Source organism: Myotis daubentonii, chromosome 2 (genome assembly GCF_963259705.1).
Source record: "Myotis daubentonii chromosome 2, mMyoDau2.1, whole genome shotgun sequence".
Lineage (NCBI taxonomy): Eukaryota > Metazoa > Chordata > Mammalia > Chiroptera > Vespertilionidae > Myotis > Myotis daubentonii.
The window spans coordinates 81,061,645-81,075,143 of NC_081841.1; the positions used below are offsets into that span (position 1 = coordinate 81,061,645).

Sequence of the window (13,499 nt, forward strand, 5' to 3'; positions counted from 1 at the left end):
TTATGTATTTTTTGGTAACATTGATTGGCATTGGAGGCTGTAGTTGATCTTCGTTTGAAGCAAATGCTAGATGTTTATTGGGATGGATATGTATAAATAATGAAAGAGAGAAATACGTTGATACGGACAATGAAGAAGCATTGGGTATACAAACCAGAGAGAGGGGGACATTATTAATACTGAAATGGAGAATAGGAACATATTCCCAGCAGAACAATGTGGGGTAATGGGAAGACAGTGTGATTCGAAGCCTGGCAGCTCTGAGTTTGAATCTCATCTTGAAACTTGTCAGCTCTCTTTTTGTGGGCAAGTGTTTTAACCTTTCTCCCTGATGTTTTTATGTCTCTAAAGCCAAAAAGCAATAATATATTACATTGTTAATTGTATGGGTGAAAATAAATAGTATAATGTGGAAAATGCTATCATGAAGGCATCCAGTATTAAGTGTCCTTCTTCCTATTAGGTACTGTTATTTATTTATTTATTTATTTATTGAATCTTTATTGTTCAGATTATTACATTTGTTCCTCTTTTTTCCCCCCCCATCCTCCCAGCTCCCACCCCACCCTCTGCCCTCACTCCCCACCCACTGTCCTCATCCATAGGTGCACGATTATTGTCCAGTTTCTTTTCGCATCTCCCACACCCCCTTTCCCCCCAAGAATAGTCAGTCCATTCCCTTTCTATGTCCCTGATTCTATTATGATCACCAGATTTTTTATTCACTTGATTCTTAGATTCACTTGTTGATAGATGCATATTTGTTGTTCATAATTTTTATCTTTACCTTTTTCTTCTTCCTCTTCTTAAAGGATACCTTTCAGCATTTCATATAATGCTGGTTTGGTGGTGATGAACTCCTTTAGCTTTTCCTTATCTGTGAAGCTCTTTATCTGACCTTCCGTTCTGAATGATTGCTTTGCTGGATAAAGTAATCTTGGTTGCAGGTTCTTGCTATTCATCACTTTGAATATTTCTTGCCACTCCCTTCTGGCCTGCAAAGTTTCTGTTGAGAAATCAGCTGACAGTCGTATGGGTATTCCCTTGTAGGTAACTGAGTTTCTTTCTCTTGCTGCTTTTAAGATTCTCTCTTTGTCTTTTGCTCTTGGCATTTTAATTATGATGTGTCTTGGTGTGGTCCTCTTTGGATTCCTTTTGTTTGGGTTCTCTGCGCTTCCTGGACCTGTAGGTCTATTTCTTTCAACAGGTGGGGGAAGTTTTCTGTCTTAATTTCTTTAAATAGGTTTTCAATATCTTGCTCTCTCTCATCTTCTGGCACCCCTATAATTCTGATGTTGGTGCGCTTGAAGCTGTCCCAGAGGCTCCTTACACTATCTTCGTATTTTCGGATTCTTTTTTCATTTTGCTTTTCCGGTTGGGTGTTTTTTGCTTCTTCGCATTTCGAATCTTTGACTTGATTCTTGCGCTCCTCTGGTCTGCTGTTGGGTGTCTGTATAATATTCTTTATTTCAGTCAGTGTATGCTTAATTTCTAGTTGGTTCTTTATCACAACATCGAGGGTCTCATTAGATTTCTTGAGGATCTCACTACATTTATCGGCGGCTTCTAGACAGTTCTTAAGAGACCTTAAAAGTGTGGTTCTGAACTCAATATCCTCCATTGACAGTTTTGTCCTGTTTCTTTGTCTCCGCATTTTTTATGCTTTCTTGGTACACCCCCAAGTGGTCTGTGGTCTTTGTGCGCAGTCTTGTTGCTTTTAAGCCTTGATTGATGTCGGCAATACCGGCGGTGATTTGACCTCCGGGCTGACTAGGTACTGTTTTTTAATTAGGAAAGTATATTCACACCTATAATTATTTTATGGTATGCAGAGAAAAATACAGCCTTAATTATATATTCAGAAGACAAGTATAAAGCAAATTTATGCATATATTCATATACAGTAAAGTTCTGTGAATCCTAGATCCAACAATAATTAGCAACATAGATTTGTGAATAACCATTCTGATTTTGGGACTCCTTATTTGTAATATGGGTTTATTATAAGAATTACATAAGATAGTAGTCATGATGCATTTTGCTCTGGACCTGTCACAGAATAGAAGTACCTTTGTAATGAATGTTCCGTTTAATTGAGACCTCACATATTTTGAAGACTTGGTACTATAGTGAGACTATTTATTTCTTTAGACCCTAAGCAAAAAAATAATTTTTTTTAAAAAAGAGCTACTACTTATTCATTTTCTCCTAGTGTTAATTGATAAAGTGTTTGCGAATGCATTTGAAATATTTAAACAATCATTTTGATCAGATGCCTACTGCTCCATATTTGACAGGTTAGAATAAAACCTTTCTTTATGAGGTAGGCTGTCATTCTACTTCATTTAATTGTCAAAGTCTAAATAAAATCCAATTTAGAACAAATAAACAGGTCTGTGTCAGAGCAAAGAGGAGGCTTCACTGTATTTTCTGAAATCTGCTTGGCAGTGATGTGACATTAGGAATTAGTTCACGTTGCATGGTTGTTTTCTGCTTCTCCATCTCCGCTTCCATTCTTCTTCATGCATAAAAAGCGCGGAGTGGGAAGACAACTTGCTCATTACCCTTTCCAGTAGAATTTAACCTTTTCAGGAAAGGACATCTTTTTAGTTTGCTCACAGTACATATTGTATATAATAATTACATGCAATAATTTAACAGCAGTTTAAATTAAGTATACAATTAAATTATGCTTTTTGTAGCACATATATTACTATTTTAACAAGTTGAGGTTATGTGTCTTAAGTAAAATAGTAACCACTTTATTCACTTCCTCTATTTGTGCTTTCCTACCCATAGCCATCTTTGTAAAAATGTCATTTTTACCTATTAAAAGGGGGTGGGGGCGGGGGGAAGGGAGAGAAAGAAAGAATGATTTGAGGGGAAAAATATGAGTAGAGAGAATTCTTTTGCTTGGTCCTCAAATACAAACTCTATTATCTTAGGGTGACAAATGCTGAGCAAGATCAGAAAATATGTATAATTTTGTCATAGGTATCTCCCTCAAAGCTCAAATTCAATCATTTATATCTCACTGAATCTTTTTTCTATGACAGTCCTACCTATTTCTATTTCATTTGAAAATTCATGTGGGTTTCCCTCTTCCTAGTTATTTGGGAATTGAGAGGATTAATTAATTTTTAAATAAAAAACACTACTGATGTCATTACTCTTTTGGGCAAAGTGAAAACTCTAACCACTCTGATGTCTAGGAGCTTAATCTAAGAGTTACAATTTCATATACTCTTTATGCTCTTAAATTATACAATTTTAATTAAATATTTTAATCCCAACTTTGATACTTTACAATTGCCTACTCTGGTTATCACTGAAAACTAACCTCATACTTTGTGTTCCTTGAAATGTAATCAAAAAAGTTTTCCTTAAAATTATCTGTGAGAGACATACTTTATGTCACTTATTTTATGACCTTATATAATTAAAACAAAACAAAATAATGCATGTGACATTTTATCAGTTGGGGAGAGGTTGGTTTGCAAATGATAGGAAACCCAAAATAACTTTAGCTTAAACCAGCAATTTTCAACCCCTGTGCCGCCTCTTGGGTGCCTCTGGTGTGCTGCAAGAATTTTTAAAAGGTGCAATACCTGACTATTTTGTTAGGGGCACTGACCTCTTTTCCCTTATTTAAAGAAGAAAAAAAAAAAAGGAAAGAAAAATAGCCAACACTACAAGAGCTATCTGGTGTGAATGAATCAAAATTATACCGTTTTTTTGTCAGATTGGCAAAAAATATAATGTATTTTTTTGTGTGCTGCAAAATGTTAGTAATTAGTTTATGTGTGCCATGACATGAAAGAGGTTGAAAATTGCTGGTTTAAAGTAGTTAATTTACGTTTTCTCTCTTTCAAAAAGTAGTCCAGAGGAGTGTAGTCCCAGGTGTGGACAGTTTCATGAAGGGCTGTTTCCTGGGCTCCTTTTAGTTTGTTCTCCACCATCTTCAGAACAGGATTTCTGCCTTGTAGTCAGGAGCACAGGAGAAGGGTAAGAGAAACAGGGTCCCCTCTATAAGGGCATGTCCTCAGTGTGCTTTCATCTCGTTAGGCAGAGTTTAATCACATGACCAAGCCTGGTTGATCATGTTTTTGTGTGTTGTTGTTTTTGTTAATGTGTGCAGTGGTGAGTGCATGTTAGGCACTTAAGTCCTCAGCTTTTGTGTTGCTCTAACCCTTGGAATTACTTCATTTGATTCATGTAGTGGTAACTTTTTTTATTTACAGTGTTTGTTTTTTAAAAGAAATACGAGTTTGGTTCTATTTACTTCCTGTTATAGTCACTTGAGATTTTTGCTGTTTATCTATTTTATCAGGCAAGACTGGGAGCATTTGTGTTTTATAAGTATGATATGCTGCTGTTAATTATTTCATTCCATGCCAGAAATTAAAATTTTATTTTTTCAGTTGTCCTATTATAAGCATAGCCTAAAACTAGGCATAAATCTTGTGAAAACAGTGAAAAGATGACTGGAATGCTATTTTACAGTTAAATTATATAAAATCTCATTATTGGAGTCATTAGCTAAATTAGCCAATTCGATTAGGAAATTTGAATTAATGCAAAAGTTCAAATATGGCTCCAAACCAATGCTAATTAATTTCACTTATAAAAAATTGAACATGAAAAATTTATAATATTTTAACTCGGAGGGAGAAAAAAATATTACTTTTAAAGTACCTACACATATTAAAGGACAATGGAACAAAATTCAGAAAAATATCTCAGTTTAAGATGAACATGATATTTTTTTAAATATATTTTTTATTGGTTAAGATATTACATATGTGTCCTTATCCCCACGTTACCCCCTACCCCCCCCTGCTCATGCCCTCACCCCCCCCCCCGTTGTCCGTGTCCATTGGTTAGGCCTATATGCTTGCATATAAGTCCTTTGGTTGATCTTTCCCCCTTACCCCCACCCTCCCCTACCTTCCTCCAAGGCCCGACAGTCCAATCAATGCCTCTCCGTCTCTGGATCAGTACTTGTTCATCAGTTTATGTTGTTCATTATATTCCACAAATGAGTGAGATCATGTGGTATTTATCTGCTCTCCAGTTCCATCCATGCTGTGGCAAATGGTAAGAGTTCCTTTTTCTTCTTCCTCTTCTTAAAGAATACCTTTCAGCATTTCATATAATGCTGGTTTGGTGGTAATGAACTCCTTTAGCTTTTTCTTATCTGTGAAGCTCTTTATCTGACCTTCTATTCTGAATGATAGCTTTGCTGGATAAAGTAATCTTGGTTGTAGGTTCTTGCTATTCATCACTTTGAATATTTCTTGCCACTCCCTTCTGGCCTGCATGGTTTCTGCTGAGAAATCAGCTGACAGTCGTATGGGTACTCCCTTGTAGGTAACTGAGTTTCTTTCTCTTGCTGCTTTTAAGATTCTCTCTTTGTCTTTTGCTCTTGGCATTTTAATTATGATGTGTCTTGGTGTGGTCCTCTTTGGGTTCCTTTTGTTTGGGGTTCTCTGTGCTTCCTGGATTTGTAAGTCTATTTCTTTCACCAGGTAGGGGAAGTTTTCTGTCATTATTTCTTCAAATAGGTTTTCAATATCTTGCCCTCTCTCTTCTTCTGGTATCCCTATAATTCTGATGTTGGTACGCTTGAAGTTGTCCCAGAGGCTCCTTACACTATCTTCATATTTTTGGAATCTTTTTTCTTTTTTCTTTTTCGGTTGGGTATTTTTTGTTTCTTTGTATTTCAAATCTTTGAATTGATTCTTGGGATTCTCTTGTCTGCTGTTGGATCTCTGTATATTATTCTTTATTTCAGTTAGTGTATGCTTAACTTCTAGTTGGTACTTTTTCATATCCTCGAGGGTCTCACTAGATTTCTTGAGAGTCTCACTAAATTTATCGGTGGTTTCCATAAAATTCTTGAAAAACCTTATAAATGTGGCCTTGAACTCTATATCCAGTCGTTTGCTTTCTTCCATTTCTGTCATTTGTGACCTGTTTCTTTGTCTCCGCATTTTTTATGCTTCCCTGTGTTGGTAGAGTGGCTTTGTGTGCTAGGTGTCCTGTAGGGCCCAGTGGCTCAGCCTCCCCCATTACCTGAGGTGGACACTCTTGGTGCACCCCTTGTGGGCTTTGTGCACAGTCTTGTTGTAGTTATGCCTTGATTGTTGTAGGATCACTGGGAGGAATTGACCTCCAGGCCAATTGGCAGTGAGAATCCGCTGTGTCTGCAGTGGGAGAACTTCTGTGCTGAAGACACCCTTTTGGGGCAAGACTTGCTTCAGTGGGGCTTTGGTGCTCACTGAGTCTGCCCCCTGGGTGTGTCCCTTATGGGTCTGAGGAATTGTAATCCGGATGGTCCCCCTCTGACCACTGGGTACACTGGCTCTTGGAGGTTACCCAGCAGGAGCTATGAAGAGAACTGCAGATTCCCCTTCCTTTTTTGGAGTTTGGAGGTGCCCTGATGAGGCCCAGCTGTGAAGCAATGCAAGCTGCTGTGGGGCCTTGGGCCTTCTCTTGGAAGTTCTGGGTCTGTCTGGCCCAGCTGCAGTTAGGTAATTTTCAGGTTGCAAAGGGCCGGGGCATTCATATGCAAAAGCCTCTGCCGCTGCCTGGGTGGGGCGGAGTCTCAGGGAATAAAAGGGCGGAGCAAGGAGCTATGGTGGATTCTCAGCCCTGCCCTAAGGGGCCGTGCGCGTCTCAGTGTCCTGATAATTTAATTGCTGCAAGCACCTCTGAGGGAAAGCCGCCCTCGAGTTCCGAGTTCTGCCCGCTGCCAGACAGTCCAGTTTCTCCCCATATGAGTCCTGGGTCCCCAGAGACTTCCCAGAACCGGAGTTCAGAGCAGTTGGGAGCTTGTGACTTCCTCCCGATTCAAAAAGACAGCCGCGTCCTCAGGTACCAGCCTCTTCCCGCGCACTCTCGAGCCTCTGTACCTTTGCACTTTACTTCCGCAGCTCTTGACCCTCAATGTGCTTTTCTCTTTCCTTCTAGTTGTAGAATTTCCACTCTGCCAGCCTTCCTGTAAATTCTGAATGATGTCTATTTTGTCTTTTTATTGTGTTTTGAAGTTGTTGTAGGAGGCAGCAATTTCGGTGTTTCCCTATGCCGCCATCTTAGTTTCTCCCCCGAACATGATATTTTTGTTAGTAATTGAGTCTTAGGGATTATAACTTTGATTTTGTGAACCTTATCTGTAAATATTGTTCTGATTTATCTTGATTACTAAGTACTTTTTGCCCAGGGAATAACCAAACTATTATTACTCAAATATTCTTAATAATATAATCTTAATTTTAAGTTCTTAACTTTTCAATTTCCAAAATGCTTTCTAAATAGATAGTCATTTAATTCCATGAAACCTGTTATTACTGGTAAAATGTCGTCCCCTGTAACTTTGAGTTTCCATAGCTTGATCTGTCTGTAACTTCATTACCTGCATTCTTTTCTTCTCTCGGAGCCTCACCTGACCTGTCACCTTGGGAAGGTGTACCTTTTTGGGTTCCCAAAACACGTTGTGCTTTATTTACACTGGATTGTGATTCTTTGCTTGTCTGTCTTCACCGTGATACAGTTCTTTCAAAAAAGTACTTATTCGTTGTTTGGTGATTGTATTCTCAATGTTTAGTATGTTGTAATGGTGCCACATGTTATTCAACAATGATATCAAAAGAAGAAACCAAGCGATTATATCTTTCAGTTTTTCCATAGTTTTACAGTTACAGGACTCTAGGTGGACCGCACCCTGTTTCACCTGTGTTCTGCATAGATGTCAGCTTAATTATCGCAATGCATATTCTTGAAAAATTACTTTTCATTTGAAGTGCTTTATCAATAACTTTTGAGTATCTCAGATTTCAACCTTTTTAAAAGACCTTTCTGAGAACCTGAGGCAAAGGTAGCTTTACATAAATATTTTTGTTTTGCTAGGATTATTCAGAGGGCAGTCTATTACAAGGAGACACTGATCGCTGGTGTTTTGTTTAGATGTACTGACAGTGTGGAGAAGGGCATGCTTTTTCTTTTTAATTTTTAGAAAATTTAATTTTTTATGAAATTATGGTAGATTAGATTTTTATTGAAAACTAGTGGCCCGGTACAGAAAATCTATGCACATTAAAAGGAAATTAATTGGAGGAGATATTTTAATATTGCTATTTGCCCTTTCTCCATAAGAGAAGTGTCAGAGATGAAAGAAAATTAGTAAAATATATATGAAAATCTCCCTCCTGTCGGAGTCTGAGGCACACTGTGGGAACCAGAGTCAAGTCCCTGCCCACTCGCGTGTTCCTCGAAATCGTGTGAGACCCAGACCCAGCTGGCTCCACCCCCATCGGGTGAGATCCAGACCCTGCCGGCCCCAACCCCATCAAGCCACACCGGGCACAGGGCGCAGCCTCAGGTCTCCCGGCCCAGTGCCAGGCAGGGGGTGCAGCCTCAGGTCCCCCATCAAGCCCGCTGGGTGGGGGGTGCAGCCTCACGTCCCCCATCAAGCCCGCTGGGTGGGGGGTGCAGCCTTAGGTCTCCCGGCCTGGTGCCAGGCGGAGGGTGCAGCCTCAGGCCCCCTGGTGCACCCTCAGGTCCCCCGGCACTGGGGCAGGGGGCATGGCCTAAGGTATCCAGTCAAGCCCCACTGGGCAGGGGGATGTGGCTTCAGGTCCCCCATCCCGGCGCCAGGGCGGGGGGACCAGCATCAGGTCCTCCAGCCAGGGGCGGGGGGCATGGCCTGATGTCTCCCATCAAGCCCCGCCGGGCTGGGGGCGTGGCTTGAGGTCCCCTGTCAGGCCCCGCCGGGAAGGAGGTGCAGCCTCAGGTCCCTGCTGATCACTTGTTATGGGAACTCCACCTCTGCTGTGGGCATAGCCACCTTGTGATTGCATGATGGAGTGGGGGTCAATTTGCATATTACCTCTTTATTATATAGGATTACTTAATCCTTTCTTTTTGTAATTAAATTTATTGGGGTGTCATTGGTCAACTTGATCATATAGGTTTCAGGTGTGGGTTTCTATGTTACAAGATCTGTATACTGCACTGTGTGCCCACCCAAATGTTTGCTTTCTTATATTTTTTGTTTTTTACATAGTTCTGTATGTGATTGACATGAGAACCTTATTTCTTATAATATTATTTCAATTTCTCCCCCCAAAACACTTTAACTTCACATTAATGTATAGTATAGACCACTTTTATTAATTGAAAGGCAACTTCATATAACATGAATAAAATTATTTCCCATTAGATTCTTGCTTGATGGTATATTAAAATGTGTTCTTATTTTTAATACTATAAACATAGAAACCAGAAGATTATATTGATCAGCATGTAAACAAACTATGTCATCAACTTTCAATAGTCATTTGGTATGAGTAATCTACCAAAACACAAATCCTACTTATAGTAATGAGATTGCTGGGCTTGAATTGTAGCACACTTCTTACTAGTTGTGTGACCTTTCGCATGTTGCTGAACTTTTTCTTGCCCTAGGTTCAACATCTATAATATGGAGTTAGTAAGAATAACCTACCTATAAGATTATCGTTGAGTAGTAAGTTAACATATGTAAAGTGCATAATACATTGTGAGTACTCGTTAAGTTTAGCTGGTATTATTATTACCACCATAATTATTACAATGGGAACAGTTCTCTGCTTCTGTCATATCTTCAGCAAAATAAAGAATAGGTTCTGTAAGTGTGGAGAAGGGCAGTAACAGAAGCTTGGTTGTCATAGTGCTAGGATTCACCCAAATTCATCCAGTCCTGCCAAAATGGCATTTGATTCCTTCTCTGAGCACCAAATCAAGTTAGTGTTACACAAAAATCTGGAGAGTTTTGGAGCAAAGGAAACATAACCTGGTACGCATGTATCTAGAATTGAATTACTTTAATTATTCCCTCTTTTATTTTTCTTCTAGAAATAGCATGAGATTTAGTATCAGAGAACCTGCTCCAATCCTGCCTTTGTCTTCTTATGAACCATGAGACCTAGAGTTAGCTGGTAAATTCTCTGCGGGCTGCTCTTTCTTCCTGTGTAACACGGAGCCCCGGATAACACTTTTTATTGCTGGCCAACTGCTGCTTGTTTTTCAAGCCTCTGACACTGTCACCCTGGCTCTGTGGACCTTTGTCCATTCCTGAGCTGGGGTGGTTGTTGGTCCTCTGTCCTCTCTCATAGCAATTTTCCATACCATTTATTTTCTTTCTTGTTTCCCCTAGTAGCTTGAGCATCATCGGCAGGTGCATTTCTGTCTTTTTCACATCTGCAGCATGCAAACTAGGGCCTAGTTGATGCTCAATTAAATTCTTAGCCATGAGAAATTAGTCACAATAGCCATTTCAATTGGTTGGACTCGCTCCATTGCTAATGTTATTCAAATGATGCAAAGGATGCTGCTCTAATTTAAAGAGCCACATTATATAATTCTGGACACTTGCCTGCTACAAATCTCCATGTGAGTATTTTCCTCCAAAGATTAAGCAGGCTGGACAGGATTGTCTAGATCTGGGTACCATACCAATTATTTTTTTCTCTTCTTTGTATATTTTATGAATTGGAAAATGACAGCAATATCATGCATCAGTATTGGGGAGGCCATGAGGCTGAATACATAACACCAGTTTTCAAAGTTTATGGACTTTAGGCATGTGCCAAAGAAATGTGCTCATCTCTCATGCTCTTTCTCTCTAGCCTAGCTGCATATTTGCCCTTTAGAAATGTAATTATGTGGAGACTAATTAGTGGGCTATTGCAGTTATTTAGGTGATAGGAAAGATAAAGGGGCTCTGACTGCCATAAAGATGAACCTTGAGGGGCAGAATAAAGAATCTTAAAAAAGGAGAGTCTGTAGGTTGTGGAGACTTTATAAAACATGGAATTTTGAGGATAAGTAAAAAGTCAGATTTCTGATTTTAGCAACCTGATGGTCCTAATTATTGAGGAGATTTAATTTATTTTCATTGGGAGATACTATTTTTAAGATTTGGATGTATTGATTTTGAAATTCCATTGAGCACCTTGGTTAATGTGGCTCAGTAAACTGTTGAAAACAGAGCTGGATGTCAGGAGAGAGAACTCGGCATATGAGCTGCATGTGTGCGTGATGTCATGTAGAGACAATATGTAATCATGAAAAGAGAAAAAAACTTAAGTCCTGTGAAACACCAACTTTCCTTACAGAACTAAATCAATAAGAGGAAGTTTCTTCATTTTCTGTAGGATGGCCCCAGGGATAAAAGAGAACTAGAGGAGACTGGTTTCCCAGAAGCCAAGGAAATACAGTTTTAGGAAGGAAGATGGATTCAATAGTCATAGGTGCTACAGTTGAATGGGTGGTTCACATCAACATGTTATTTTTAAAATGTGGTCATTAGTAGAAATTTCATTATGACATTCTGTGGAATTCTGGGAAAGAGCCGACACTGGATTTAGGGGTAAATGAAATTTGAGCCATTGGACATGTACACCATAGACATTCTTAAAGGAAATCTACCTTTAAATGGAAGAACAATAATAAGCAGTGGTCGGAGGTAGATGAAGGAATAAAGGTTTTCAAGTGGTTTTTCCCTGCCTTTATGCTAATAGGCACATGAACATTTTTGTGGTCTTAAAGGAAAGGAAACTGTAATGCAGAAAGAGATGGAACATACTGGATAAAGAGGGTCTCATGAAAGATTTGAATTCCTAGAAAAGGTAGAAAGAAGAGATTAAACGACTGGATGGTATTTTCCTCTAATGTCATTAGCCTGTATCAAAGGAAAAGCATCTCTTTATCTGAATCTCAAAGGAAAATGACGAAGACAATTAACTTTGTAGATAAGTTTCTAAAATGAGATAATGTATATGAGCTAGTTAACTGGAAAGCATTTTGTCAATAAAATTATTGTTATAAAGGGTATTATTCCTTTTTTGAGAAGAATGTTTGTGTTTTCTCTTTATCAAGTTTACTCATTTTTAAAGGCAATAGAACATTTTCACAAACTCTTGAGTACTGCAGAAAACTATTCTTCTTTGTTCCCAGCAACTGAAAAATACACTTAACAGCAAAGCATATCAATTTCATGATCAAATTAATTGTTAACATTTTTTAATGAAAATGTACATGTATGTATAGATGTAAGTGATGTTCATGTGTTTGGAAATGGTTTGCTCTATTCAAACGATTTTTTAATTTTACTTATTTATTATTTTAAAATATGTTTTTATTGATTTTAGAGAGAGAGGAAGGGAGAGGGAGAAAGAGATAGAAACATCAATGATGAGGATCATTGATCGGCAGCCTCCTGCATGCCCCCGTCTGGGGGTCGAGTTCATAACCTGGGCATGTCCCTGACCTGGAATAGAACTGTGATCTCTTGGTTCCTGGGTCGACACTCAACCACTAAGTGCAGGCCGGGCGACTTTTTAATTTTTTTATTTATTGACACTATTACAGGTGTCCTTTTTAACAAACAGTATTAGAAATAATCATGAAATTAATTTATGCTAATGACAGGAGGGAGCAACCTTTAATTTCAAAATGATTTGCTTTAGATATTTTTTAATGATGCCCATTAAATAATAAACTGAGGATTTTAAAAAACTCTCTAAAATGATAAGCTTTTATCAGTAGCCTTCTCATTTCTCAAAGCTCCCTTTTACCAGCCTTTCAAAAGCCTCAGCAGCTGGCAAGTAGAATCTGCAATTTGAGGTTGATAACAGCAGTACTCAGGCCCCAGAGAGGTGCCAAATGTCTGTGAGATACTCGCTGATTACAAGAGGAGAGGGAAAGGCCAAAAAGGCCTCTGTGAGAGCTTTTCAACTAAGTTCAGTGCCCTGACACTATATTTTCAGAGATATGATTATAATTGATTCTCAAATAGGTTAGGAGAGCAGGGTCTGGAATGGCTGGGGTAACCCATGTGGCCACTGCCCAAGGGCCTCCTAGAGGTATGGGGTGTGGAGTCTGAGCGTCTGTAGTGAACTGAAATGTGCTCAATACAGTGGGGCCTTGACTTATGAGTTTAATTCGTTCCCTGACGGAGCTCATAACTCAAATTACTCGTATGTCAAATCAAAAAGTGAACGAGTGAGACACGTGATGCTGGACTGATGTTGTGGCGTTCACTGTGACGTTCGCTGCGCCAACTAGCGGTGGGGTATCTGAAGCTGGCTCGTAACCCGAATTTTAGCTCGCAACTCAAAGCAAAAAATCGGCCAAGAGACGGCTCGTATCTCGAAAAACTCGTTAGTCGGGACACTCGTAAGTCATGGCCCCACTGTATTCTGAAATAAGGAAATAACAATGTGGATAGTCTTTAATCTTTCTCTTTGTGTCTTTATGGCTTCTGATTAAATTCTGACTCTTTATCCTGCGGACCTAGATTACACTTTGTCTTTCGGGCAGTCATGGACCAGTATTTCCCAAACAATATGACTAGTGAGAGAGGCATTTCATGTTTAAATAAATACACATATAACCACATATGCATATATATGTATTTAATTTAGACAGGTTTCTTTTCTGAAGTGATGAAAAAATGT

At 39.0% G+C, this 13,499-nt stretch overlaps 1 protein-coding gene across 2 annotated transcripts in view; it reads left to right on the forward strand.

Moving 5' to 3' along the window:
- The window catches only part of TMTC2 (transmembrane O-mannosyltransferase targeting cadherins 2), a 409,914-nt gene that overhangs the window by 247,945 nt on the left and 148,470 nt on the right, over positions 1 to 13,499 (forward strand). The window lies entirely within an intron of this gene.